Source organism: Chinchilla lanigera, unplaced genomic scaffold (genome assembly GCF_000276665.1).
Source record: "Chinchilla lanigera isolate Chin_1 unplaced genomic scaffold, ChiLan1.0 scaffold00005, whole genome shotgun sequence".
Lineage (NCBI taxonomy): Eukaryota > Metazoa > Chordata > Mammalia > Rodentia > Chinchillidae > Chinchilla > Chinchilla lanigera.
This window is the reverse complement of record NW_004955406.1, coordinates 36,498,385-36,523,267: the sequence shown is the minus strand read 5'-3', so window position 1 is coordinate 36,523,267 and position 24,883 is coordinate 36,498,385. Positions and strand designations below refer to the sequence as shown.

The 24,883-nt window shown below is 45.4% G+C and overlaps 1 long non-coding RNA gene across 1 annotated transcript in view; it reads left to right on the top strand.

Annotated features, from left to right (window-relative positions):
- Window positions 1-24,883, top strand: part of LOC102003089 — a 112,813-nt gene that overhangs the window by 62,245 nt on the left and 25,685 nt on the right. The window lies entirely within an intron of this gene.

Here is a 24,883-nt window from a genome sequence, read left to right as displayed (position 1 = left end):
ACCTGGACTAGAATCTTAATGTTAGTGAATTTTAGAGTTGATCTGTATTGTTTGGTGATTAAGCTGGAAATAGATTTATTTCAAAATAATGAACACCTAACCTATGACATCAACCAATATTATTGCAAAAGAATAAGGAAGATTAGGTGGGTAAGTTTCTTACTTGGGCTCTTATTTATTCATTTCTCTATTTTCTTATGCATTCAGTAATTCTTGAAAAAAATTCAATTTGTTAGAAAAAGATTTCCCAAACTAGGTCTGGTGGTGCAGGCCTGTAATCCCAACACTTGGGAGGCTAAGCCAGGAGGATTGCCAAGAGTTTGAGGCCAGCCTGGGCTGCATAATGAGTTCAAGGCCAGCCTGAACTATATAGTGAGAGCTTGTCTCAAAAAAGAGAAAAGAAAAGAAAAATATTTCCTAAAACAATATGTTAAAATAAGATCTTTAGTCTTTTTTTTTTTTTTTTTTTCTTTTTTGAGACAGAATCTTTCTATATAGCCCAGGCTGGCCTTGAATTCACCATCTCCCTGCCTCATCCTCCTGAGTTCTATGATAGGGGTGTACCATCATGCCCTGCTAAGATTCTTGTTCTTAAATTCTGTCTTACATTTCTCTCCTTGCTGAGACAAAATACCTGACACTCAAAGTTAAAAGGAAAAAGGTTTATTCAGCTCAGCTTGTAGAGGGTTCAGTCCATAGTTGGCTGGCCCCGAGGCAGGGTGGCACATGGCAGAGAGGCGTGTCACAGAGGAGAACAGTTCATGGTGCCCACAAAGTGGCAAAAGCAACAAAAGGGGGCACAAGCCTCTTTCTGTCCCTTACATTGTATCCAGTCAACTGGGACTAGGGAGGTGCCAATCACCTACCTTTAATCCTAGCATCCTTAATCCTAGCATTGTATGAGGATCAATCACACACTCTAGATTCAGCCACCTATGAAAAAGTCCTTCCTATGACTACATGAGGCTTTGGGGGATCTAGAGACAAACCATAACATTCTGTCCCTGGCCTCTCAAAGACTCATGTACATTCCTTTATGCAAAAGGTATTTAGTCCATCACTAAGAGTTGCCAGAGTTTCAGCATTGGTGAAAAGTCCAAGTCCAAAGTCTGCTCTGAGATTTAAGGCAAACTCTTAGCTGTGGGTGCCTGTACAAATGAAAAAAAAGTTAAACACTTCGAACATACGACAATACAAGATAGACATGACCATTTCAAAAGATACATATAGGGGAATAGAAAGGAACAGAACCAAAGTTTTGTAGTCTGGAGTTTATAAGGAAGACAGTTTAGTACAGGACACATAATTTATAGGATTATTTTATAGTAGTCACCCAAAGAGTCAAGTACAAAGGAGTGCAGGAAATCTGTCCACACACTAAAGACCCAAAAAATCCAGCTGAAGGCCTCAATCCCATGGCAATATCCTGCATGAGTCCAGCTGAATACCTAGAGCCCATGACAGTGCTCCCAACAAGTCCAACCAGAGGCCTAGAGCCCATGACAATGTCTCATGCAAACCTCTTTCAAAGATCTACACTGGGAAGGCCCAAGAGTCACCAGTGGAAGCTAGAATGCCTGTGCCAGCAGGCTGAGGGATCTGCACTGGAGCCAGGAAGTGACATTCAGAGTAAGGACCAGAGCTCCCCTGAAAATTACCAAAGCCGTCCTCTGTGACTATTAGGTCCTGAGCTCCTCTGGTGATGAGAATAGCTAAGCTCATATCAAGAAAGCCAGTAGAGCAAGCTTCTCCAGGACACTCAACAGAGTCAGGAAACAATGCTCAAAGTAAGAACCAGAGCTCCCCCAGAGCAAACCACAGCCATCCTCAGTGACAGCAAGGTCCTGCGATCCTCCAATGATGAGAACAGCTGACTTCACATTAGGAAAGCCAGCGCAACAAGCTCCTCCAGGGGAACCAACAACCCCACCTCTTCCCCTCCAGTTCTCCTTTTTACGCTGTTGGCAGCAGTCCTCAGGGGGGCCCCCACACCCAGCAACATGCTGATCCAGTTCAGCTGGGTGCTACACGTTGACCACCAGCTGTCAATCCACCACACAAAGCAAATCCAAAATCCAGCAGGGAAAACATTAGATGCTATAGTTTCATCTTCAGCATCCCTGGCAATCTGTGGCAAGATATGAACTCCAAAGGGCTTGGGTAGCTCTGCCCTTATGGCACTGCTGGTGATTGTAACTTCCATGGCTTCTCTGTGCAGCCAGGTCTGCACCCTCATAGTTTTCTCCAAACAATCCACATTCATGGCTTCTCTGTGCAGCCAGTTCTGCACCCTCATAGTTTTCTCCAAACAATCCACATTCCTGGCTTCTCCAAATTTCTGGGGTCTCCACTGCTCCTTTGGTTTCACATTCACAGCATCACATACTGCCCTCTCAGGGGCACACTGCCTGGCCTTTTAGGCCTTCTTTTGAAATCTGTGTGGAGGCCTCCCTGACCCCACAACTCTTGCATTCTCCATGCACCTAAAACAGGCACCATGTAGATGATGCCAAGATCTGCCACTGGCTGGAGCAATAGCCAGGCTTCCTTCTCTCCTGGCTGTAAGGGTTGAGTGCCTGTGAATCAAATCCCAAGGAACAACTTCCCTCAGTCACTGCCTTCTGGAACATGGTGCTCTAGGGCTTTCTTCTCAAAACAAAGTTTCATTTTTGCAATTTTGAGGCTGCAAAGAGTGGAGTCATTCTGCTTCTTATGATGCCCTTGGGCCATCTTTCCTGTTGTTTTCTTCTGAAATACTTAGCTTTTTGTTGCTAGTATTTTCAGCCACCAGTTATTCCTCTGTTCCATCTTTGCAGGCTGCAACTTTACCATAGCTTCCTTTCTGGCCAAACTCACAACATTTTGAATCTTTCTGCTGGGCTCTTGCTCTTAATTCTGGACTTAAGTTTGTCTAAAAATCCCCAATAATAGCCATGCCACTCCCTCAACATTAGACTGCCTTGAAATTTCTTCTGGAAGATTAATTAGTCTGCCTCCCTGGATCTTAGTCTCAGGCAAAGTCTCTTGATATAAGCAAATGAAGACACACTTTCTGCCAAGGTATAACACACATCGTCTAGAATCCAACAACCAATGTAGTCCTTCTCAGAAGAAACCTCTTGGACCTAGTCTTTCCTGACAGGATTTCTATGAGTCTTCTGGACTTCTGAACTCTGACCAGAATTTCCCATCAAGTACAGCCTAAAGCATTACAGTGGTACTTTTTTAGCCAGCATCTTTGAATCTTTTCCCACAAGCCAGTCCCAAAGTCTTCTGAGCCACATGGTCAGGTATAGTCACAGCAATGACCTCACTTCTGGTGCCAAATTCTGTCCTAGATATTTTTCTTATTGCTGAGACAAAATACCCAACACTCAAAGTTAAAGGGTGACAGGTTTATTTAGCTCACAGTTTGTGCAGGTTTCAGTCCATAGTCAGCTGGCTCCAAGGCAGCGTGGCACATGGCAGAGGAGCATCACAGAGTAGAACAGTTTGTGGTGCCCTCAAGATATCAAAAGCAACAAAAGAGGAGCCAAGTCCTTTTCTGTTCCTTATATTGTACCAGCGTTAGGGTGGTGCTAATCAGACTGAATCAATAATCACACATTCTTAATCCCAGCACCCTTAATCCTAACATTGCACTATGAATCAATCACATACTCTAGCTTTAGCCACCTCTGAAAAAGAACCCCCTAGACCATGTGAGGCTTTGGGGGACATCTAGATGCAAACCATAATGAGTCCCTTCTGGCTCTTAAGGAAAACATGAATATAAAAAGTTGGACCAAGCCTGCTGGTGAAGAAAAGGGACTGTCATTTGAGAAAGCATTGTGGTGATCTTTGCGAACATGGTGCATTGGAAGCCCAGGATTAGACTGGGCATTCTAGGGTGGGAAGGGGACCAAGAGTGCTATAGAGGGAGCACCTGCCCTGGGAGGTTCCCTCAAGGGTGGGAGTGCCAATGCATCTAGTCACCAGCAGATTAGTGTTGAAGAATTACTCCTGCGTTATCAATCACATCATGATCTCACCATGCAGAAATAGCAAGACAGTGTAAAGTTCTAGTGAGGGTAGGCAAATGATTCCAATGAAAATAAAAGTGGAATTTTTAAAATGGTAGCAAATACATACACTGTGTTTAAATAAGTCCTCAGTGGGGTGATAAACAATATTTCAAGAACTCAACAAATTTAATATTACGATGATTTTAGAGACCTTTTATTTATTTGAGGATTCTTTAAAACCACCATTGAAGTGAGAGGATGATGATGATGGCGATAATAACACATATATGTATTCACCACCCACCAGCTGCTGTTCAATGTGACTTGTCATGTCAGCTCACTTAAACCTCGTTACTACTCTAGAAGACATATAGAATTATTACCCTTGAAGAAACAGAGGCACAGAAGGTTATACAACACTCCGGGGCTCACTAAGTAAGTGGTGGAAATGGGATTCAAAAGGAGAAAGCCTAGCATCAGAGTCTAAGACTCTTAGAAAGCATGGCATGAAGCATGTTTTGTGCCCAGCTCATGTATTCATTCATTCAACCAGCTCACCAGCAAATGAACCAACAATGCACTCACGTACTATCTACGACAAGTTAGTTATTCTAACAGTGTATGTGACCTTTGTGAGACTGACAGATCAGTGGGAGGGGATATTAACCAAGTATGAAATATGATCGAAATATATGATGAATGTCTAAATAATTGTTATTGCAGTAAAAGACACATTGCCATTAACATCCCTCAGAATATTCTCCCTTGTTTTGAAGACATTTATCCCATCATTCTTGTTACTTTTTGAAGCCGTTCTGGAAGTCTGCTTTCGTGAGTATCTTTGTGAGATATGGTCAAAAATTCAGCAAATGCTGCTGCCAGTGCCATCCAGAAGAAAGGCAGACTCAAAACATAACAGGGTGTCCTCACACACCTTATTCACTGGGCCTGGTACTTTCCCCGAAGTCAGAATGACGGTGAAGGGTAAGTGCTTTGATCGATTCAGTATATCCAAGCAGTGACAACAGCACAATTAAAGAAACAAGAGAAGAGTTCCAGAACTGCTTCAGAAAGTGGTAAGCTCAGCTATAAAAAAAGATGAACTCAAGGCTTTTATAGGTAAATAGATGCAACTAGAGACCATACTCATAAATGAAATAAATCATACCTGCACGTGTAAACATCGTATTATCTCCCTAGTGTAAGAAACTGGAAGAGTAAATAAAATCTGAAGGGTACAATAGATACTGTGAAAGGGAAAGAAACTGCTCAACAGGAAAGAACAACTGGGATGGGGGAAAGGAGAAAAAGAAAGAAGGAAGGAAAAATATATATGTATACACAAGATAGCTAAGATAATTGTACTACTAATTTCTATTGGTTTATTGAAAGGAGCAGTTAATGCTTAATTGTTTGATCAATTTTGCATGCCTATATCTGGTAATCTGAACAACTACTTTGAAGATAACAATATGCAGTATAACAACCATTGTTAATTTCCTTTCACCTTGTTTTGAAATTCTGTATTTTTTTCTTATTTTTTATTCTCTTTAAAATAAAAAAATCCAAAAAAAAAAAAAAAAAAAAGAAAGAAAGAAAGTGGCAAGTGTGTCCAAGGCAAGGGACAGTTCTATATTTTCAGGGAGATTAATGGCAATTCATCTCTTACTGTAATAAGATTTTTTTTTTTTTTTTGGTACCGGGAATTGAACTCACAACCTCAGGCTTGCTAGGCAAGCGCTTATGCCGCTGAGCTATGTCCACAGCCCCTGTAATAAGATTTTTAAAAGTTATATATTAACTGTAGAGGTGATCAAACCTCATACTACCATAATTAGTCATAAATTTGTGGTAGAAAGGTCACCACAAGCTGGGTGTGCTGGCACATGCCTGTAATCCCAGCACTTGGGAGTTCAAGACCACCCAAACTACATAGTGAGACCTTGTCTCAAAAAACAGAAATAAAATGTCACAACGGGAATTTGGGAGAAGCTTCTGAGAAAATGTGCTTGAGAGGATCTGAAAGATGGGTAGGTTAACCAACAGCAGCAACAGAACATGTTCTTCTGAGCCCCTGGGATGAATGTTTTCAGTGGAGAGAAACAAGCACACTCCGAGTTCGGCTTCATTTCTCCTGCTAGGACCTGGGCATGGACCTGAGCCGGATCTGAGGGGGTGTGGGAGGTGGGCTGGGGCCACTGCGGGGGCTCAGGTAAGATATGGGTAGCTCAAACCAGAGAACAGCAGCGGACAGGAGGAGAAATGGCTGGGTTCAAGGGATGCTTGGAAATCAAAATGAGCAAACCGTGGTGATGGATTTGATGGGGGGCGAGTTGAACCTCGGTTCCTGGAGTTTCACAGTTTGGAGTCTGAGGGTGGTGGTCTCCTCCCCTGTGGTGAGGACACTGTGTGGAGACCCCGGAGGGTTCATTCTGGACTGAATAAGGTTGCAATCATGGTTAGACAATTTAATATCTCAAAAGATAAAGTTAAAATGTAAAGATCCTTCCGTGACATTTTACAAGAATCGAAAAGCCGGGAGAGTCACAAGTGCCGCCATGTCCCACACCCATTGTTCTCTGGTAAAACACAGTGTCCTGGGAATGTGTTCATTTTATTTCTTGTATAATACCACTTCGTGTTTATGAACAAATGTATTTAAAATCACTGTTTGGAACAAAGCCCGTTACTAAAGAGAGGACTACTCCATGATGGGTATAATTGCTTCTACACCGTCTTGTAGACTGACTCGTGTAAGCCATCATTAATTCTCTGTATAATTAATGTATAAAAAGCAGAGTTTCTATTAATGGAAAAGCAAACCCAAGCATCACACTGATAATATCAATAATACGCATTTGTAATTACATGCCGAAGGTAACTATAAAAGCTACATTTTATTACATTAATAAAACGTAAAACTTCTCGAAGCAACCCAGGACCAAGCAGCAGCAACGCTATTAGGGCTCACTGCTTCATCAGTCAGGAATCGGGCAAATCGTTGTGAGCTGCTAAGAACACAGTGTGCTGGGGATCTTTTCTCATAAACGGATGATTTATTTTTCAAGATGAAATACTGCGTGTTGATAGGATAACCTACTCAGTGAGAGCTATGAGAGTACCAGGAAAGATAAAAACCAAATTTAAGGAGGACAAAAATCTTCTTGTCCTTCTAGGCAGACAAAGTGACCAGGGCATCACTGTGGGTCACCTGTTCCCTAAGCAGACAGCACGGCCTAGGGGGATATCAAAGGGGACTGCTAATTTCACAAAGGGGAGGTGTATCGGGTTCCAGGCTTTGCTGGGTTAACCTCTTGGTCACACCGACAGGCCAAAGACCAGCGTGCTGGACAGACTGGACAGTTGATAGTTCTGTAGGTGTCCGCTAATCACTCCGTTAGGGAGGAAGCCTGCACGGATTAGTTTCTCAGTTGCTGCAAGGACTCAGCCAGCCTCTCTCCCCGAGGAGGAAAGTCTCAGTTCTGGGGGTGGGGCAGGGAGGCCCCCGGATTTGGAGAGCACTGGGATATGTTCAAAACATTTTAGGGGCAACTGACAGCAGTGTGCAACCCGCCCTGGAAAAATATTCCCAGAAACACAGAAGACATTTCTATAAGCTCAACAAATAAACAGACCGCGGGCACCAGCCCTGTCACCTGACGCAAAACTCCACGGTGGGTGGATTTCAGATGTCAACAATAGAGGTGTCAAAAGCATAATGTTTCTCTTGGAAATGCCACCCAGAATTCCCAGGGAGCCTTTCCCATCGATTAACTCTGAAATGAAATCCAAACATTCCTGGCTGCAGGCAGGGGAAGAGGTTTTAAAGATGTTTCCTTCATTCAATAACTACCAATTTTAAACTAAAAATAATTTGATGTCAAAAATTTTCTTCTGAATAGTTTCACATTCGAGTCGTCCTCCCAGGTTCCCCCTCTTTTCATATAATTTTTGTCACAGCACAAAAAAATGAGGTTGTGGTGAGGCAATTCGGGTCTAGGAAGCAGGTATACAAGCAGGTTGCAGAGCTCTCAAATTGGTATATATATTTTTATTTTTCTGGGGAGAAGGCTCAGGCTTTTACAATGTTCCCCACAGGGGACTATGGTCTTTCCTCTCCCATTTAAGAAGCATTTATGGACCCTAAGGGAAATGAAATAAAACAAACCAAATTCTCCTTTTCCTCTCCTTATAATGTATCTCCTCATACGACCAACAGGTGGCAGCATAAACACCGACCTACAGCAGCCCCATTTTCCGGACCTCGCAGAACTTTGCGGTAAAATTTAATGCCCCTAGGTCCCATCAGTAACCTGATTTGCTCGGATAGACTGTGGATATAGTGTCCCATCAAACTGCCCTAAAATCTGCGAGATGGAGTTGAGTGAGGTCACATGAACAGTCCTGGCACTTTACCTTCACAAAATGGAGGGACATTTGATTTACTTTCAGTAGAAAAGCAGAGAGCTAGAGAATTGGTTGAATCAAAAGCTCACGTAGAGTAAATTCGAATAGGATTTCCTGGGCCGTGCTTGGTTCTTACCTACCTAGCATCATTTGAACGGTATCTAAACTACTGTAAGAAATGACTTATTTTGAGCAGAAAAATACTTCAGTTTCCTGGAACCAACAGCCCAAAATGTGTCTCTCAGTTCTAAGAGGATTGAATATAACAGAAAAAGAGGAACTTGTTTTACACGTGTGGATTCTGAGGATTTTTTTTTTTTATTTTGGTAGTTATCACTTTCACTTTCTGTGAAACTGTCAACCATGGAGGTAAACGCAGGCACATTGGGTAATTCTTTTCTTCTTTAAATATATCTAACCAGTTCAGCTATTGCTATTAGCATTTTAGATAGCAGATCCTGGATCTTACTCTGGCTGATGACGATGACATTTTACGGGCTGGATTTATTTGTTGCGTTGTATATACTCTGTGATACTAGTAATTATTAGTGGTGAAATTAAGCCGGGGTAAGCCGGGGTTTGAATATTGAACACGACAAACATCAAATCTTAAGAAAACAATTACTTGGCAGGCTTTGATGAGCTGTATTTTGCCTGTCATTTCTTTCCTTTGAAAAGTTTCCATAAAATTCTCAATTTTTAAGTCTCGGGAAGCAGCTATACTTTTCTTCGGTGTGAGAGATGATAGAAAGGACCTGGTGACATTTGACAAATATCAACAGGAACGATGCAAATTTTGTGGGTAGAATAGAATTCGAGAACAATTTGTCAGCCTGTTTTGGATCATTTTTCACAGTCTAGTTTAGACTCTGAAGCTCCCTTGAAGTGTAAAATAATCTCCTGGGTGAAAAGCAGGAACAAAATGTTTGCATTATGAGTCCAGCTTCTCTGGGGTAATAAGTAACTTTAGAAGGATCATCAGTTAATCAGTCAGTCAATCGATCAATCAGTCAATTTGTGTTTCGTGAGATCTACCTTTTGCCTGCTCTTCCATTATGTGTTGGGGCGCCGTGAGGTGGATTTAGTGCGGCTCCCCTGTCGTGCCACTCTGGCTTCTGAGCCTTGCCCCGTGGAGCAGGGGCAACTGCGGTGGGCTTGGTGGGACACGGGCAGGCAGTGCATGCAGGCGCCGTGTCAGGTGTGTTCATGTGAAGGCTCCGTCTCACTTTCTGAGCCTTCTCTGACTGGCCTTGTGCAGCCGCAGTCGTGTAGCTACTGCCCTCAGCCTATTAGTCCAGGTGCTTGACACAGCTGGACTCCTTTCAAAAAATGTTTTTATCGAATAAAAATTAGGCCAGATGGGTCATGGTTTGAAGAGCCCTTTAGGCTGCCATTGGGACTGTCTCCTCCTTAAGGGGGATATTTGCTTGCGTTTCTTCTTCTTTCTCTTAGCTCTGCAACAAGGGGAAGAAAATACACAGCAATCTTGGCAACCATGCAGATTTTCTGGCCTCTTTGAGCCTGCTGGGTGGGTGTCTTCTGAGGGCAAAGGTGGGGCTCAAAAGATAGAGTGAGCTTGGCCCAGGCGGCCCTTTCTCCTGAGCGCTGAATTTGACTCCAAGAACACTGCGGGAGCCTGTACCTCGGGGACTGTTTTTAAAAACTCCAGGTGTGCTGGGGACTCATGGAGAGGCTGACTCAACAAAAGTGGAATGTGCCACACTTTGGTTTATAGTTTTTCCATGGGGGGAGAAAGATATTCCTGGAACCTTTCTTTTCGCACTGTGGTTTCAGGGTTCTGACATGGTGTCCACGTGTCTGGTTACTTAGTGCAAAGAAAAAAAGCAAAAAGCAATGCAAATCAGCTCCTTTCTTTTCCTACACAAATTCTCTTATGCTGCCGCTTGACATCTCAGTTTCATTTGACCTAAGGTTCTATATATTAAATACTATTATTATTATTCCATATATGAGGTGGTTTAAATCACTGATTCTCAAGCTGTCAGCTTAGAAGTGTAAACTCCACTACATATTAGTAAGTCTCACTAGGAAAAGGGTTCCACAGGCAGGTAAATTTGGAAAATAGTGGGATAAACCAATTTTAGTGTCTCTATTTCTATTTCTTTCTCTGTGTTGCTCTCTCTCCTTCTTTCTCTCTCTCTCTCTCTCTCTCTCTCTCTCTCTCTCTCTCTGTCTCTCTGTCTCTCTCTCTCTGGTGCTAGGGATCAAACCCAGTAAGCAATAGGATTTCCCTCCCTCCTTCCTTCCTTCCTACCTTCCTTCCTTCCTTCCTTGCTCCTTTTTATTTTTTGAGACAGGGTTTCACTGTATAGTTCAGGCTGGCCTTGAACTCACTATGGAGCACAGGCTGGCTTCAAACTGGTGGCAATCCTCCTGCCTCAGCCTCCTGAGTGCTGGGATTACAGGTGTGTGCCACCACGCCCAGCTTCAGTATGTTTCTAGATGAATAATTATAATGTGGTTTGTAACTTCCGAAGGAGGGAATGTAACAAGGTTTCTCAAATGCCCTGGATTTTGTAGTACTAGTGTTCTAAAACCACAACTTGGGAAATACTTGGTTATATATTTATTTTTTGAAAAGACAGTTACAAAGGAAAAGTGCACATAGGAAAACAACAACAACAATCACAAAACAACTACTCAACCAAACCAAAAAGCCCTGTAAAACGGATATGGTGCACCATTTGCCAAACTTTCAATTATACAGCTTTTCTTTAGGTCACAAAAGAGTAACCTAGGACCAAAAAGACAGTAGGGAGTCTCAGCTAGTGACTATATCATAAGAAAATATATTTTACAACATTTTTAAAGTACATTTAGGGCAACAAATTGGTGAAAATACACAGAAACATTGGAAACAATCTGAAACATTTTCTCAGGCACAATGTAAAGTAAGGATCTCATTAAGATTCATGTTCTGAAGAGGAATTTTTTTCTAAAATAGACTTGGTGCAGCTTGGGCCTTTTATGTATAATTTAACAACAGAAACCATCGCAAGAATAATCTATGGGTAGGAAGAATTTATCTTCTGAATGAGCAAATTAGGTCATTGTCAAGTAGTATTATCCAATAGGAATTCCCACGGGTGCTCACTGAGGAGGACGCGCTCTTGCCGGCTTGACAAGCTTACTCGGAGGACGTTTGTTCCGGTGATGCTGGTGTGTCCTCCGACCCATGTGACCCATGCAGCACTGTAGAGCAAGGCCAAGTCCACAGACACTGCATTCTCCCTGCTTCCTGCTCTGAGGCTTCGACTGTAAAGACCGGGGCCCCTGTGGGCTCTGCCTGGGAGCTTGCCAACATGTTCGTGATAGGATCATCCACAAAATCTAGGAACGCGACATGCGTCCAAGAGGTTAAGACGTCCTCCTGACCTGGGCCACAGCACACAGCAAACAAGCTCTGATGCGGACTCCCCAGGGTGAGGGCCGCGTGGTCTCGGACTCCGCCGCGTGCAGGAGGCAGGCTGACGCTGGGAACGACCCAGACACCCCGCGCTTTCCTCAGCCAGACTGTCCAAAACCCCTCCTGGCAGGCTCTTCTGTGCTGTGTTTCCAGAACCCACAGGAGGGGAATCCGACTGGAGCTTCCTCTGGAGACAGCCAAGCCCTGCTAATCCGTCCCATGGAGAAGGCAACCGTTCTTTGAAGGTCTGCACAGTCTCACTGGAAATGGCAGTGCCAACCGAACTGGGCACCTAATGGATGTCTGCGAGTCAGACGTGATTCTTGTATGGCAGGAGAGTGTTGGATAAGCACGGGCAGTTTTTGGTTTCCTTTTGCAAGTGCCGCCCCAGGGAGCCAACACCCTCCTTTCAGGACAAAGCAGAGTGCCCCTCCTCGGGGTTACGTCTCATATTAATTGCTTTAACCTCTGTGGTTTAAGCGGTTTTATTGGCAGGGAGATGCAGGCAGTAGCGCATGATGGGCTAAGACTTCAGATGCTGCTCATGGGGGTTGGGGGGGGATTTGGAGGAGAAAACCCAAGATGTTAATTAGCAGCCTGGCACTCAGGGCACTCTGCAGATATGAACACAGCCTAGACGCAAACTCCCGGGGGCTAGGACTTCGGTATCTGTGTGGTATGCTTTTTATTAGGAATGTGCACTGCGGTGTCATTTTGAGTATTAAATAATTCCTTGAAAAAGTGTTTGGGGAAAAGGTTGATCAATAGAGAAAGGAGAACTTTCCCCGACTCTCCCTCACTGCATTTTGCAGACTTACATGTATTTCAAGGAAAAGGATTTATAAAGGGCACAAGGGTGGTCCAGCGTGGTAAGAGAAATGTCACTAGACTGAACGAGGGAAGGGTCGCCTGTGAGCTGTCAGCAAGCCCTTGCCGGGTATCAGGTGCTGGGCTCTGTGGGCTTTTCCTTACCAGCACATTCCAGGGAGGGGATGGTTTTATCCCCGCTCCTGGGGCAGGCTGTGCCTCACTGCGGGCAGGGGTTGGCTGCAGAGCAGAGTTTAAAATTCCTGGGTCTCTGCAGCCTGTCTGTGAAAACAGCCCCCCTCCCTTGATGGGGTGACTTTGACCCAGTTCTTTAGCCTGTGCCCGTGTCAGTGCATGCAGAGCTCCTCTGAGGCTGCTGGGCCTTGGGCAGTAATCCAGAGCCAGGCGGCATGCTGGCTGCAGCAACCCTCCTTCCGCTCCCAGGAGCGGGGCCTCGAAGCCCCGTGACCTCCACGTGTGTTGTCAGCTCAGTGCGGTCAGAGGTAGTAGAATTTAGCAGTTGTGATTCCATCTGGAAGAAGATGTCCCTGAGGTTCAGATTTATGTGTGCAAGCTCGTGTTCGGTGCATGTGCCCATGTACGGTGCATGTATGTGTGTGAGTTGTGTTGTGTGGGGTGCAGGTGTGGCATGTGTGGAATGTATGTGTGTGTGAATGTGCATGGCTGCACGTATGTGTGGTGGGTAGGGTATGCTGAAGAAGCTGTAGGGGCCCTCCGTGAACTCTGCCAGGGCAGAAAACAGGCACGAGGAAGTCTCAGTGCTGCAGGACAGCAGCAGGGAGTGCAGGCAGGGAGCCGGCTCTGGCAGGGCCTGGGTGTCCATTGGGAGGAGGAGCTGGCATGTAGAACTCAGCTGGACCAGAGGAGGCTCGGGGAGGGATGACCTACGGGGGAGCCTGAGCAGGCGGTGAGTGAGGCCAGCGCTAGACGGCTGGGGAGCCTGTCTGCCCCAGGCACCTGCAGGCACAGGGCTGGGAGTTGGACAGAGAGCAGCTGAGGGACGAGGTTCCAGGTGACACTGAGGGGCATAGCTCGGTGGGGAATGAGGTACTTCTGGTGTCCAGTTCCTTTCTAATGCTGGACAGAGTGGTGTCGGAAGGGAGAGGAGGGAGGAGACTGGCATTTCCACTGCCTCTGGGCAACCCGTGCCCTGGGACGGATTTTCTCATAGAAGCCACATTAGAAAACATCTCCGGGGCCTAAAGCGAACCCATGAAGCCTTTGTATCGCACAATGTTCTCTCCACAACATAGTGTAATACCTGCAGCCTATCAACCCGCGCGTATCCCAGCACATCACAGCAAAAGACCACATCTCAGGGTGCGCTGACTGTGGGAAAACTCACTGCACATCCCAGACACCCAGCCAGGAGCTGCTGTCAGCTGGGGGTGCAAGGAGGTGGGGTTCCACAGGGCCCTAGAGAACATCTGTCACCAATGGCCATGTAACATGCAAGCCCTCAATGAAGAAAAGGACTTTCTTTGCCATAATTTGTAGTTGATGTTTTGGATTTTTTATTTTATCATTTTTGCAGTCCTAACAATTGAGCCCAGGGGTGCTCTACCACCAAGCTACACCTCCAACTCGATTTTAATCTTTTATTTTGAGACATACTCTCCCTAGGCTGCCCAGGCTGGCCTTGAACTTGTGACCGTTCTGCCTCCGTTTCCTGAGTGCTGGGACTACAGGTGTGCAGCACCACAGCCAGCTTTCAATGTCAACTCCTGTTCATCTGCCTTTTAAAGTGATTCTAGGGTTGTTTCCCAGGCCTGGGATTTTAGAATGTTGACGGCTAATATGATTATGTGAGCTTAGATACTTGTGTATATAAAACTATATAGACCTTACCACAGAATATATTTAGAAAGTAATCTTGCTTAAGAAAAAAATATTCTTCATTAAATACTTCATTAAAATGTTATGGAAAACCAGGCAGGGTGGCACACACCTGTAATCCCAGCACTTGGGAGACCGAGGCAGGAGGATCGCTGTGAGTTCGAGGCCAGTCTGGGCTACATAGTGAGTTCAAGGCAGACAAACAAAGAAACTAACAAACCTTGTTCCCCTGTCACATGAAGAAGAACACCACATGCATTTGTGAACTGTGCAGACAAGGTTGTCTCTGGGATGCTAAACCTAGAATTTATTTCCCATGTAGGTAAGAAGATATTGTGGTTCTGTAGGAAGTGGTTATCTTTTGTTTTTCCTGTCCAGCACATTTTCTTGCTTCTTCTGCTAATCATACCTCAAATTCTCTCTGGGGAATCACCTTCTCCCTCAACTCCTTTGCTTTCCTTTTTTCTTTTCTTTTTTTGATACTGGGGATTGAATTCCACTGAGCCAGCTACATCCCTAGCCCTCTTCATGTAATTTTTTGCAGCATGGTCTTGATAAGTTTCCCCAAGCTGGACCTAAACTTGTGATCCTCCTGTCTCAGCCTCCTAAGTAGTTGAGATTACAGGTGTGTGCCATCATGCCTGGCTCCCATTCCTAACTTGGGTGATTTAGGGAAACCTGATGCCAACCCCCAAGTTGAAGTGGACCGTGTGACTTAGGCTTTGATCAATGAGCACTTTATGTTCCTAGAACATAAAGAAAAATACTCGCGTTAGAACAACAAGTAAACAATAAAAAGAACTGGGAATGTAGCTCCGTGCTAAGGGTGAGGGCTCAAACCCCAGGACTCAAGAAAAAATAAACAAACAAACAAACAAATACCAATACCAACTGAAATGGGTCAGGTATGGTTGGAGATGAGAAATCTACTGAGAAATTGAGGAGGCTGGAGAGATGACAGCAGGCAGGACCTTCAGGACGTCACAGGCCCCCTTGCAGGCACGTCTATATCAGAGGGCATTAAGACGCTATGGAAGACTTTGAAGCTAGGGATGATCGGTTTGTGTTGCATAATCAGATCTATGATGTAAAAGTTGTTTCTTTGGCAGTGGAGTGGAGAACTGATTGCGGCCAAGAGTGGAGAAGAATAGTTAGCAATCACACAGCTGGGTGGTCACATTGCAGTTAGAAGGGCTTAAGATTCAAGATCTACACCTCTCTATTTCAGAATAAATGTAAGATTCAAGACAGATTATATCACACTTGTGATGAGAGAGATGCGTTTTGGATTTTCACGTGCAAAGCTGGACTCAGGCTTAGATTCAGTGAGGCTTTTTCTTTACTGGAGGCACCTAAGATAGTGCCCATCTCATCAACAAGGGCCTCTTGTGTCGGATGAGACCTGGTGTTCCTGAGCTACAAGCAGCGGGACTTGGGGGCTCAGGAAACTCCTGGGGCTGAGCCTTGAGCAGCCGAACCGGGAGTGGGACTGTAGCTTCCGGCAGAGAAAAGGGGTGATGGGAACAGTTACAGCCTTCAGCTTCTCTTTCTTTTTTAATATGGCAAAGTCCAAACTAGAAAACTTATTAGTTAATAAGGAGTAAGTACCAGAAGTAGAGCTGCTAATTTTGTAGACTGTGAAGTAGGACATCTAGATTTTTTTTTTCATTACTAGGGATTGAATCCAGGCACTTTGCTTCATGCTACCTCCATAGCCCTTTTAAATTTTCTTGAATTTTGAGACAGGATCTCATTAAATTGCCTGGATTAGGATCAAACTTGTGATCCTCCTGCCCCTGAAACACCCTGATCTCCAACTTCCTGCATCCTGAACTGTGAGAAATAAGTTTTTTTTGCTTAAACCACCTCATCTGTGATATTTGCTATAGCCACTTGCGTAGACTAAAAATGTCATCTAATGTATTCCTTTTTCCATTTTGCAAATAAACCTGACAGTGTTTTAAAGGCATTATTCTGTACTTCTGCAAAACTGTAATTTAATAATCAGATGTAAAATTTCTAATACTATTTTGAAGATTATCATTTTATTTTTTACTCATGTGTGTTTGAGATACATAATAATTATATTCATCTTGGGGAACTGGTACCTGTACAAATCACATCTTAATTCTTCTTACTTCCCTGAAGATTATCATATTTATTTTCTTTTTATAATGCACGCAGAGAAAAAATGCATGTGGAATTTTAAGCAATTTCTAAGTGTTTTCCTTTTGCTATGCAGAGAGTCTTTAATGGCTGGGGGTAAACTGATTATGGTGAACACAGATCCTTGGGACCCAGGGCTCTAACCAACATTATCTTACACTGTGGCTTTCTCTTGGGAATTGGAACTTCGGCGTGGCTGTGGTGCTTCCTGATTTTGTCCTGCTTGGGAGATGAGGCAGTCCCCGGAATCCCCGGAGCTGAGGGGGCTGAGCTTGGAGGCAAGGAGCCAGTGGATGAACGGGATTCCTAGTCTCATCTGACTGCCAAGGCACGAGGGAGTCGTACTCAGCTCATGCAGCCGGACAGTAGAGCTCCCTGGCCACCGGCGTGGAGAAAGTGGGGGCTAACGGGTGAAGCCATGTTGGGTCCTGACAGTGGGTAGAGGCTGGGCCTAGGCCTCCTTCTTTTTTTTTTTTTTTTTGGTTTTTCTCCGGTACCGGGAACCGAACTCACGACCTTGCGCTTGCCAAGCAGGCGCTTTTGCCGCTGAGCTAAATCCCCAGCCCCCTAGGCCTCCTTCTGACAGGGCTGCGTCCACAGTGATCAGTAATAATTCAGCCTGCCTGTCTTTGTGTATCCCCCACTGGATGAAGTGATTAAAGGCAGCAACCAAGACTGATTTGTTTAGAATGCAAGGATTTATTTTATTAGACAGATCATAACTTTCTCTTTTTTTTTTGTCTTTTTTGCAGTTCTGGAGATTGAACTCAGGGCCTTTGCACTGATCTATGTCCCCAGCCTCTTTTTAATTTTCTATTTTGAAACAGAGTCTCTCAATAAGTCACTAAGTTGCCCAGGCTGCCTTGAACTTGTGATCCTCCTGTCTTAGCCTTCCAAGGTGCTGGAGTTACAGGCCTGTTCCACCACACCTGGCTAATAATGTTGATCATGTGAAACAGAATGAAGCTTGGTCAGTTCCTAGACACATGGGAGAGAACGCAGCCCTGTACCCCATTCTACTCCTTCTGTCTCTGGCTTAAAACAGTGTCTCTGGCTTAAAACAGTGTCATGGGCAGAGCAGACATGCTCTGAAAGGCGGGTACCCAGGGCAGAAGCCCTCCTGCGATCGCTGCTGTCCCACCTGTATTTAGAATCTGGAACAAGAGCCACCAGCCTATGGTGCATTACCAAGCTTTCTGATTGTGAGCAATATTAATCATGATTAACATCGCTTTAACTGGCTCATTAAAAATGCCCAAGCGCTTGAACACTGAGTCTTTGTCTTGGCTGTTTCTTGAGAATACTTATTGTTGGTGATTTGGGTTTAGTATTAAGTAACAAAAAAAAGCATTTTATAAAATGAATAAATTATTTTAAATGAATGTATTAACGCTATCAGTGTTTCCACTATGCAGAGAAATATGGCTCAGGGTGCCAGACTGGTGGGGAAAAGTGGTTGCAGGGGTTCCACTCTGCTCCTGTCGAAGGCTTTTTGGAGGCTGTCTTCAAGATGATCCCCTCCTGAACCTCTGGTTCCGTCCATCAGAAGCAGCTGCTAGCACCTTCAAAGGCTGAGTACAGCTTTGCTGACGCCTGTGTAAAACCTTATGCGCACTGGACTCTGGTCCCAGCTTAAGGCCTGAGCCGGGCGTCCTGCGAGGGTCGTAGAGAAGGCGCCGCAGCCTCGCACGGTCCACACTGCACTCTGGCCCAGGCCTGTTGCCGGGCTCTGACACACACGGGTTAGGAACAGGGTCTCCTGGGCGGGACCCGGTTCCTGTTGAGTCACACAACAGGCCGCCCCGAACTTGGGCTTCCCTTTTCTGCCCCCAGCCGTGCTCTGCAGCTTCATGCACAGGTAGTTTCAAGCTGATGAGCGTTTTCACAATCAAGTCACTGTTTGCACTGGGGAAGGGGCTGTGGGCCGGTCGGTCCTTTTTCCTATTAAGCAATCACAGGATGCAGACTGTACCCTGACTGGTGCAGGAGAACTTGGCCAGGGAGGATGAGAAAGCTTGGAACAATGACGCAAATGCCTTCTCAGCAAAAGGCGGTGATCCAGGATTAAGATTTCCCAGTAGCTGCTCAGTGCTTAAAATCCCATTCTTAACGTGAATGGCCCCTGAGGTCGTTTTAAGCACACAGCTAGCAAGGCTTCCAATCTGACAGTCAAATATAGTTCCTTTTTGTTCTGGGATCAACTGACCATCCTAACAGTTTAAAGTTTATGTTTAATGCAATTTCTGCCAAACAGAAACATGACAGTGTGTCCTTATCAACTTACTCACTGGGTCTGGCACAAAAGGTAAACAGTTTGGATCAGTTCAGGACACTGAGGCAGCCATGACAGCACAGCTAGATACTGACGAAAGAGGACTTCCAGAACTGCTTCCGAAAGTGGCAAGAACAATGGGATAAGTGTGTTTGATATGAGGGGGAGGATTTTGAGGGAGATTAATGGCAATGTGCATTTTACTATAATAAAACTTTTTCAAAATTTAAACATTCCCGGGGCTGGGGATTTAGCTCAGCGGCACAGCACCTGCCTGGCAAGCACAAGGTCATGAGTTTGATCCCCGGTACTAGAAAACAAAACAAAACAAAACAAACAAACAAAAAAACAAAATAAATGTAAACATTCCCATATTTTTGAACATATCACATACTTCCTTCATGAAGCCCTGTGGCCTCCCACCATGAGTTCCCTCTGATCCGGTGTTTTAATTCTGATGGTGTATATAGTATACCATCTTGTAGTTACCTGTGTTATTTATTTTCTAAGGCTCTCTGAGGACAACGATTATTTTTTATTTAGCTTTCCACAGCCTATCGTGCTGAAGTTTTTACTCACTGGACTTATTTATTTAGGACTAAACTTAGAACAGATCTACTTCCTTCTTCTCTTAGTATAGTAATATTTCCATTGTCCTTTATCATATTAAAATTGGTAGTTTAAAGGTACATGATCTACAAATCATATTTTCTTTATTTAGTAAAATAATAATTTGAGAAACAGCACGTATAATAAAAGAGACTAGTATTTCTAATTTAAATTAGCAATTCAGTAACTGCATAACCATTCTCTGCTAGAGTAATGGGATACAATCTGAGTTAGGAAATTAGGGACTTGCAAAGATTCACTTATGTCTGTCCTATGGTCAAAAGACTTACTATTGAATTTTTACATTTATATTTTATTTTATTTTACTTTACTTCTGTGGCTCTGGGGATCGAACCCAGGGCCTCATGTGTGGTGGGCAAGTAGTCTACCACTAAGCCACGCCCCCAGCCTAGCATGGTGCCCAGTGGTGCTCCAAACTCGATTCCAAGCAATCCAAATGTCACCCTCACCTGCCTGGACAAAGGTGGAGACAGAGTCCTCTTGGACGCCCCCTCTTCCCCACTCTCACATTTAATGCACAGTCCGTCCTGCCAGGTTTGCTTCCCATTTCTCAGATCCCTTTTCTCTCAGATGCTCGTGGCTGGCACAGGTGTTGGTCACCAGTTTGGTCTCACCCACTCTTATAATTCTTGTCTTTCTTAAGCGCAGCTCAGTTTGAAAACTCACCTGATATACACAGCATTCATAGCAGCACTCCTAACATTAAAAGGTGTAAACACCTAAATGTCTGCCAACCGGTAAGCAAGTTGAGGGCTAGCAGACTGTTCAGCCACGGAAAGGGTCGAAGTACGGGTAGGTGCTACCACACAAACACTGAAAACATTACAAGCGAAAGAGCCAGTCAGAAAGACCAGTGTGGAATTTCATGATATGGACCATCCAGAGTAGGGAAAGCCATCGAGACAGAATGTAGGTGGGTGGTGACCAGGGACTGGGAGAGGGAAGGAAATGGAAGAACTGCTCGATGGGTACAGGGTTTTATTTGGGGCTGATGACCCAGGGTGTGCATCACACAGCTCGAAGAGACCTGTGAGCAACCTTGTGAGTGTGTACATGCCAGCGAAGTGTTCACTTCGGAAGCGTTAACAATAGCTGGATATGATGGCACGCACCTGTAACCCAGCACCTGGGAGGCTGAGGCAGGAGCATCACGAGTGTGAGCCTAGCTCGGGCAACTTAGCAAGACCCTGTCTCAAAGGAAAAAATTAAAGAAAGGGCTGGGGACGCAGCTCAGTGCAAAGACCCTGGGTTCAATGTCCAGTGGCCCCCCCCCGCCCCCACCAATTAATTGTATGTTTTGTTCTTTTCACCGCTATTGGAAAAAACCACAACTTTCTGATGGGCTTCAGCAATAAAGACGACACCGTGACCGCACGACCACTCCCCGCAGGCTCTTCTGGGCTCTCGGGGCGTCTTCCTCTCCGCACGTCCCATCCCGGTTCCCTCTCCTTTCCTTTCTCTACCACCCCCTAGTGGCCATCGCCGGAAGTCCAGGCACCTTCTTGTTCCTAAGCCATCTTCTCTGGGTCCTCTTTTTTTTTTGAGCGAAAATCAGGAACGCCGAGGACAGGCCCATAGAAGCAACCCCGGACGTTTGGAATGAGCAAGACCTGGGTTCCTGTTCTGCCCTGCGACTTCCTCAGCTGTATGACGTGGCGTCTGAAGTTAATGCGCCCCTCAGAGCCTCACCTCCCGCACCCGCAGAGCCTGACTCCTAACGCTGGCGTGAAGCCTATGCGGATGAACGCACCCACGGTGTGAGCGGGACATGAGTCCACACCCACCAGGCCGTCCGAACACTCCTGGCCGCGGAACAGGCTCCAGTATGTGCTGGTTGCTAGAAAGTCTGTTGGTTTCTAGTCATCCTTTAAGGCCCAGAACAAAGGCGGTCACTTCCGTGAGGTCATTGCTCCTCCCTAGGCAGAATCAAATCTGTCTTTGGGTTTTTGATTCGTTAATTTTTCAGGGCAGGGGATGGCAACGTGGTCTCGCACATGCCAAGCAGGCTCTTGCGTGAGCTTCTCCCTGGCCGCTTGTGTTTTCTTTGCACACATCTGTGCTCAGGCTGTTTCTTCTCCGTGTCTTTTCCTACGCGTGCATGCAGAGCGCTTTAAGGTGCAGATTCTCCACCATTTGTGAGAGAGTTTGAGTTCTTGCGCCCCTCCGTCTCAGGACTCTTTTCTCTGCAGCTGGCCTGTCCTCCTCGGTACTACAAAGCTGGTTTGGTTGCCCCACGGCGGGGTGGGAAAGACCCACGGCTCACCTCGCTGCTTACTGTGTCCCCAGGGAGCAACAGCCCTGAAACGATGAGGTCTGGGATCAGTTCACTTCAGAGCTTCCAAGTGCTGGGTTGGGGATATAGGATAGTGGTAGAGCACTTGCCTACTTCCATCCCCAGAGCTGCCCATAATAAAGTCTACTAGACATTCTTAAAAAAAAAAAAAAGAAAAAACTTCTAGGTGTTACCAAGCTTTCATTCCAATTTTGCATCCGGGGTGGGAATGACGAAAATAGTTAGCACCCCTTGATCTACCTTCCTGCCGCAGACTTGCTTTGTCTCCTGCGTGTTCTCACGGCCTGGTGCGCAGTCCAGTCACTGCTAGCTGGGTCTAGGTGGTTCCTAGGTTCCATCCACATGACTGACCACAGCATGGTGACAGCCGTAGGAGCTCGGGCGGAAATCCGGTCCTGTTCTAGAGTGTTCATCTGCACTCCCTCTTTACTCAGCAGAGTCATTGAAGACAAGCGCCTGGGACACAGCGCCCCAAGGCCAGTTTTTTGCTCCTTAGCCTGCTTCCTTCTTGGACCAGGAGCACTCTGAATTCGACCCTTAATTGTCTCTTGGTAGCACCACCATCCTCCCAAAAAAGCCCTTTATTCGTTTGGGTTTTTTTTTTTTTTTTTCCTTCCGGTACCAGGAATCAAACTCACAACCCTGCACTTGCCAGGCAGGCCCTTTGCCACTGAGCTAAATCCCCAGCCCCCGCAAAAGCACTTTAAATTGATAAGACTTTTAGAGTTTCTTGGGTCATTAAGATGATTCATTTTTGTTGGGTGCAATATCCATCTTCAGGGCCCTCAGAATCCTTAGATGAAACTGGAGATTGAAAGTCCTATAGTACTTTTATGCGTTTCTCTCTATCCCTGGGCTACTCGTGAGACTTTTCCTACAAGATACTGTGTCAGTGTGGGTTAGAGTTCACAGACAGTAGCAGGAACGTCTGAGGGGCTGGAGCCTGGCAGACCTGGCTTTGAATCATGGCTCTAGTGCAAGTTCAAGGAATGCATTAAACCTTTCCATCCCTTGGTTTTCTCATCTTGTCAGTGGGTAGATATTAATTCTGAGCTTTGGGTCAAGAAGCAAGTAGGATTTTTGTGAGACACTTGGCACAGATTTCCAACAAATGCAAGATCCCTCAACCCTGAGGTCTTTTCTTTCTCTTGCATGCAGTTTGATAACAATGTTCCATAATCGAATCTGCTGCAAATGTTAAAAAGGTAGGATTTCTTCTTTTCTGCTCTGTGCTTTATTTTTCGGTGCACCCACTGCTCAGCAGAGTTTGAGAAGTGGCTGACATGGTGGTCGTGCTGCACAGAGTCATCTGAGCAGATGGGTGTGGGGAACAGGGACCTCACTCAAATCCTGTGCTGTTGTCAGAGCCAGTAGAGGTTTGCAAGGGGCAGCACTGACAGAAAGCAAGAACATGTGCCTAGCAAAAAAAGTGAGGGCCGCAAAGCAGTGTACAACATAACACCATTTACGTAAGCAGGAAGAATGCACGAGCAGTCCAGGAATCTATATCCTATAGAAATTAAAGTACCAGTATTTATGGATTCAAGCATACAGATGTTTCCTGCAGCTTAGTAGTAATTTAGAGAAGTAAGCACAACCCGAGTGCCCATCAATAGGGGAATGGTTGGATGAATTATTGAGCAACCATTCTATGAAAACTCGTGCAACTATTAAAAAGAACGCATTGAGCCTGGGTATAGTGGTGTGTACCTGTAGTCCCAGCTACTCAGGAGGCCGAGGCAGGAAGATGGCTTGAGGCCAAGTAGTTCAGGGGCAGCCTGGGCAACATAAGGAGACACTGCCTGAAAAGAAAAAAAGAAGTAATAGAGTGGAGTCTACTATCTTGGAAAGGTGACTATGACTTATTCTTAAATGAGAAAAGCAATTTGCTGGGGTATAGATTATGAATCTATTTTCATTAAACATATTCTCTTTCTCACACATGAGAGTACCTGTGTGCATGTGTGTCTACCTGTATAGTGGCTGGAAGGATCCTGGAGAATGACCCTGTCTATGTTGTTAGCAATGCTCACCTGCTGGGGGTGCAGGAAGATAAGAAGAAAAGACTATAAAGATGAAAGAAGAAAGCCCTGCACACACACGCACACTCCTGATGGCAATGTCGGATAGCAACCAGGACATAGCTGGGCATGGTGGTGCACGTCTGTTATCCCAGCACTCGGGAGGCTGAGGCAGGAGGATTATTGCAAGTTCAAGACTAGCCTGGGCTACAAAGTGAGCTCAAGGACAGTCAGAACTGCATAGCAAGACCTTGCCTCAAAAAGACAAAAACAAAAACAAAACAGAAACCAGAACATGAAGATTCAGTTGCTGGTATTGGTTAGAATGGGTCAGTGATGAAAATCCAACAGAACAAGGGTTGGGCTGTAAGTCATGTGGATCAAAGACTGCACATAAGGATGTTTGAGCAAAAAAAAAAAAACTATATGGACATAAAACAGCAACACAAAGAGCAACAAAATAAACACTGAACACCTGAAGAGAGCCATCCAGGGGCGAGGGGAGCAGGATGGGCGGAGGCAGGAGGAGGAGGAGGAGGAGGAGGTCCAGTGTGAATTTTGAAAGATTTTAGAGTTGGGCCATGTATTTGGATCAGTGAGGAGGGTGTGGCGTAAGATGAGGAACTGAGCACTCTGGACATAGGGTTAAAAAAAAAGCCAAATGTAAATGTTCTTCTCTAGCAGCTCCTGAGAAGAACAGCCCCAAGACCTCCCTCCAGTGAGCTATGCCTTCTGCCTTAGGGTCTTCCACAAGTGCTGCGAGGGTGACAGGGACGAGCCCTGACCCCAGGGAAGTGGTCACTGGAAGCCAGGAGGAGTGTGAGGGAGCTTCATGACGCCATCATTGTTCAAGACCTGGAAACTTCCAGACCAGTCTGCGCTGTGCTGAGCCCAGCATCCCGCATAGCCTGAGCGGGAGAAGGAAGACGCAGTGGCCCGCAGACCCATCTGTTCTGCTCGGCTGGGGAGATCGTTCTGGGGCGAACTTTAGTTAGGAAT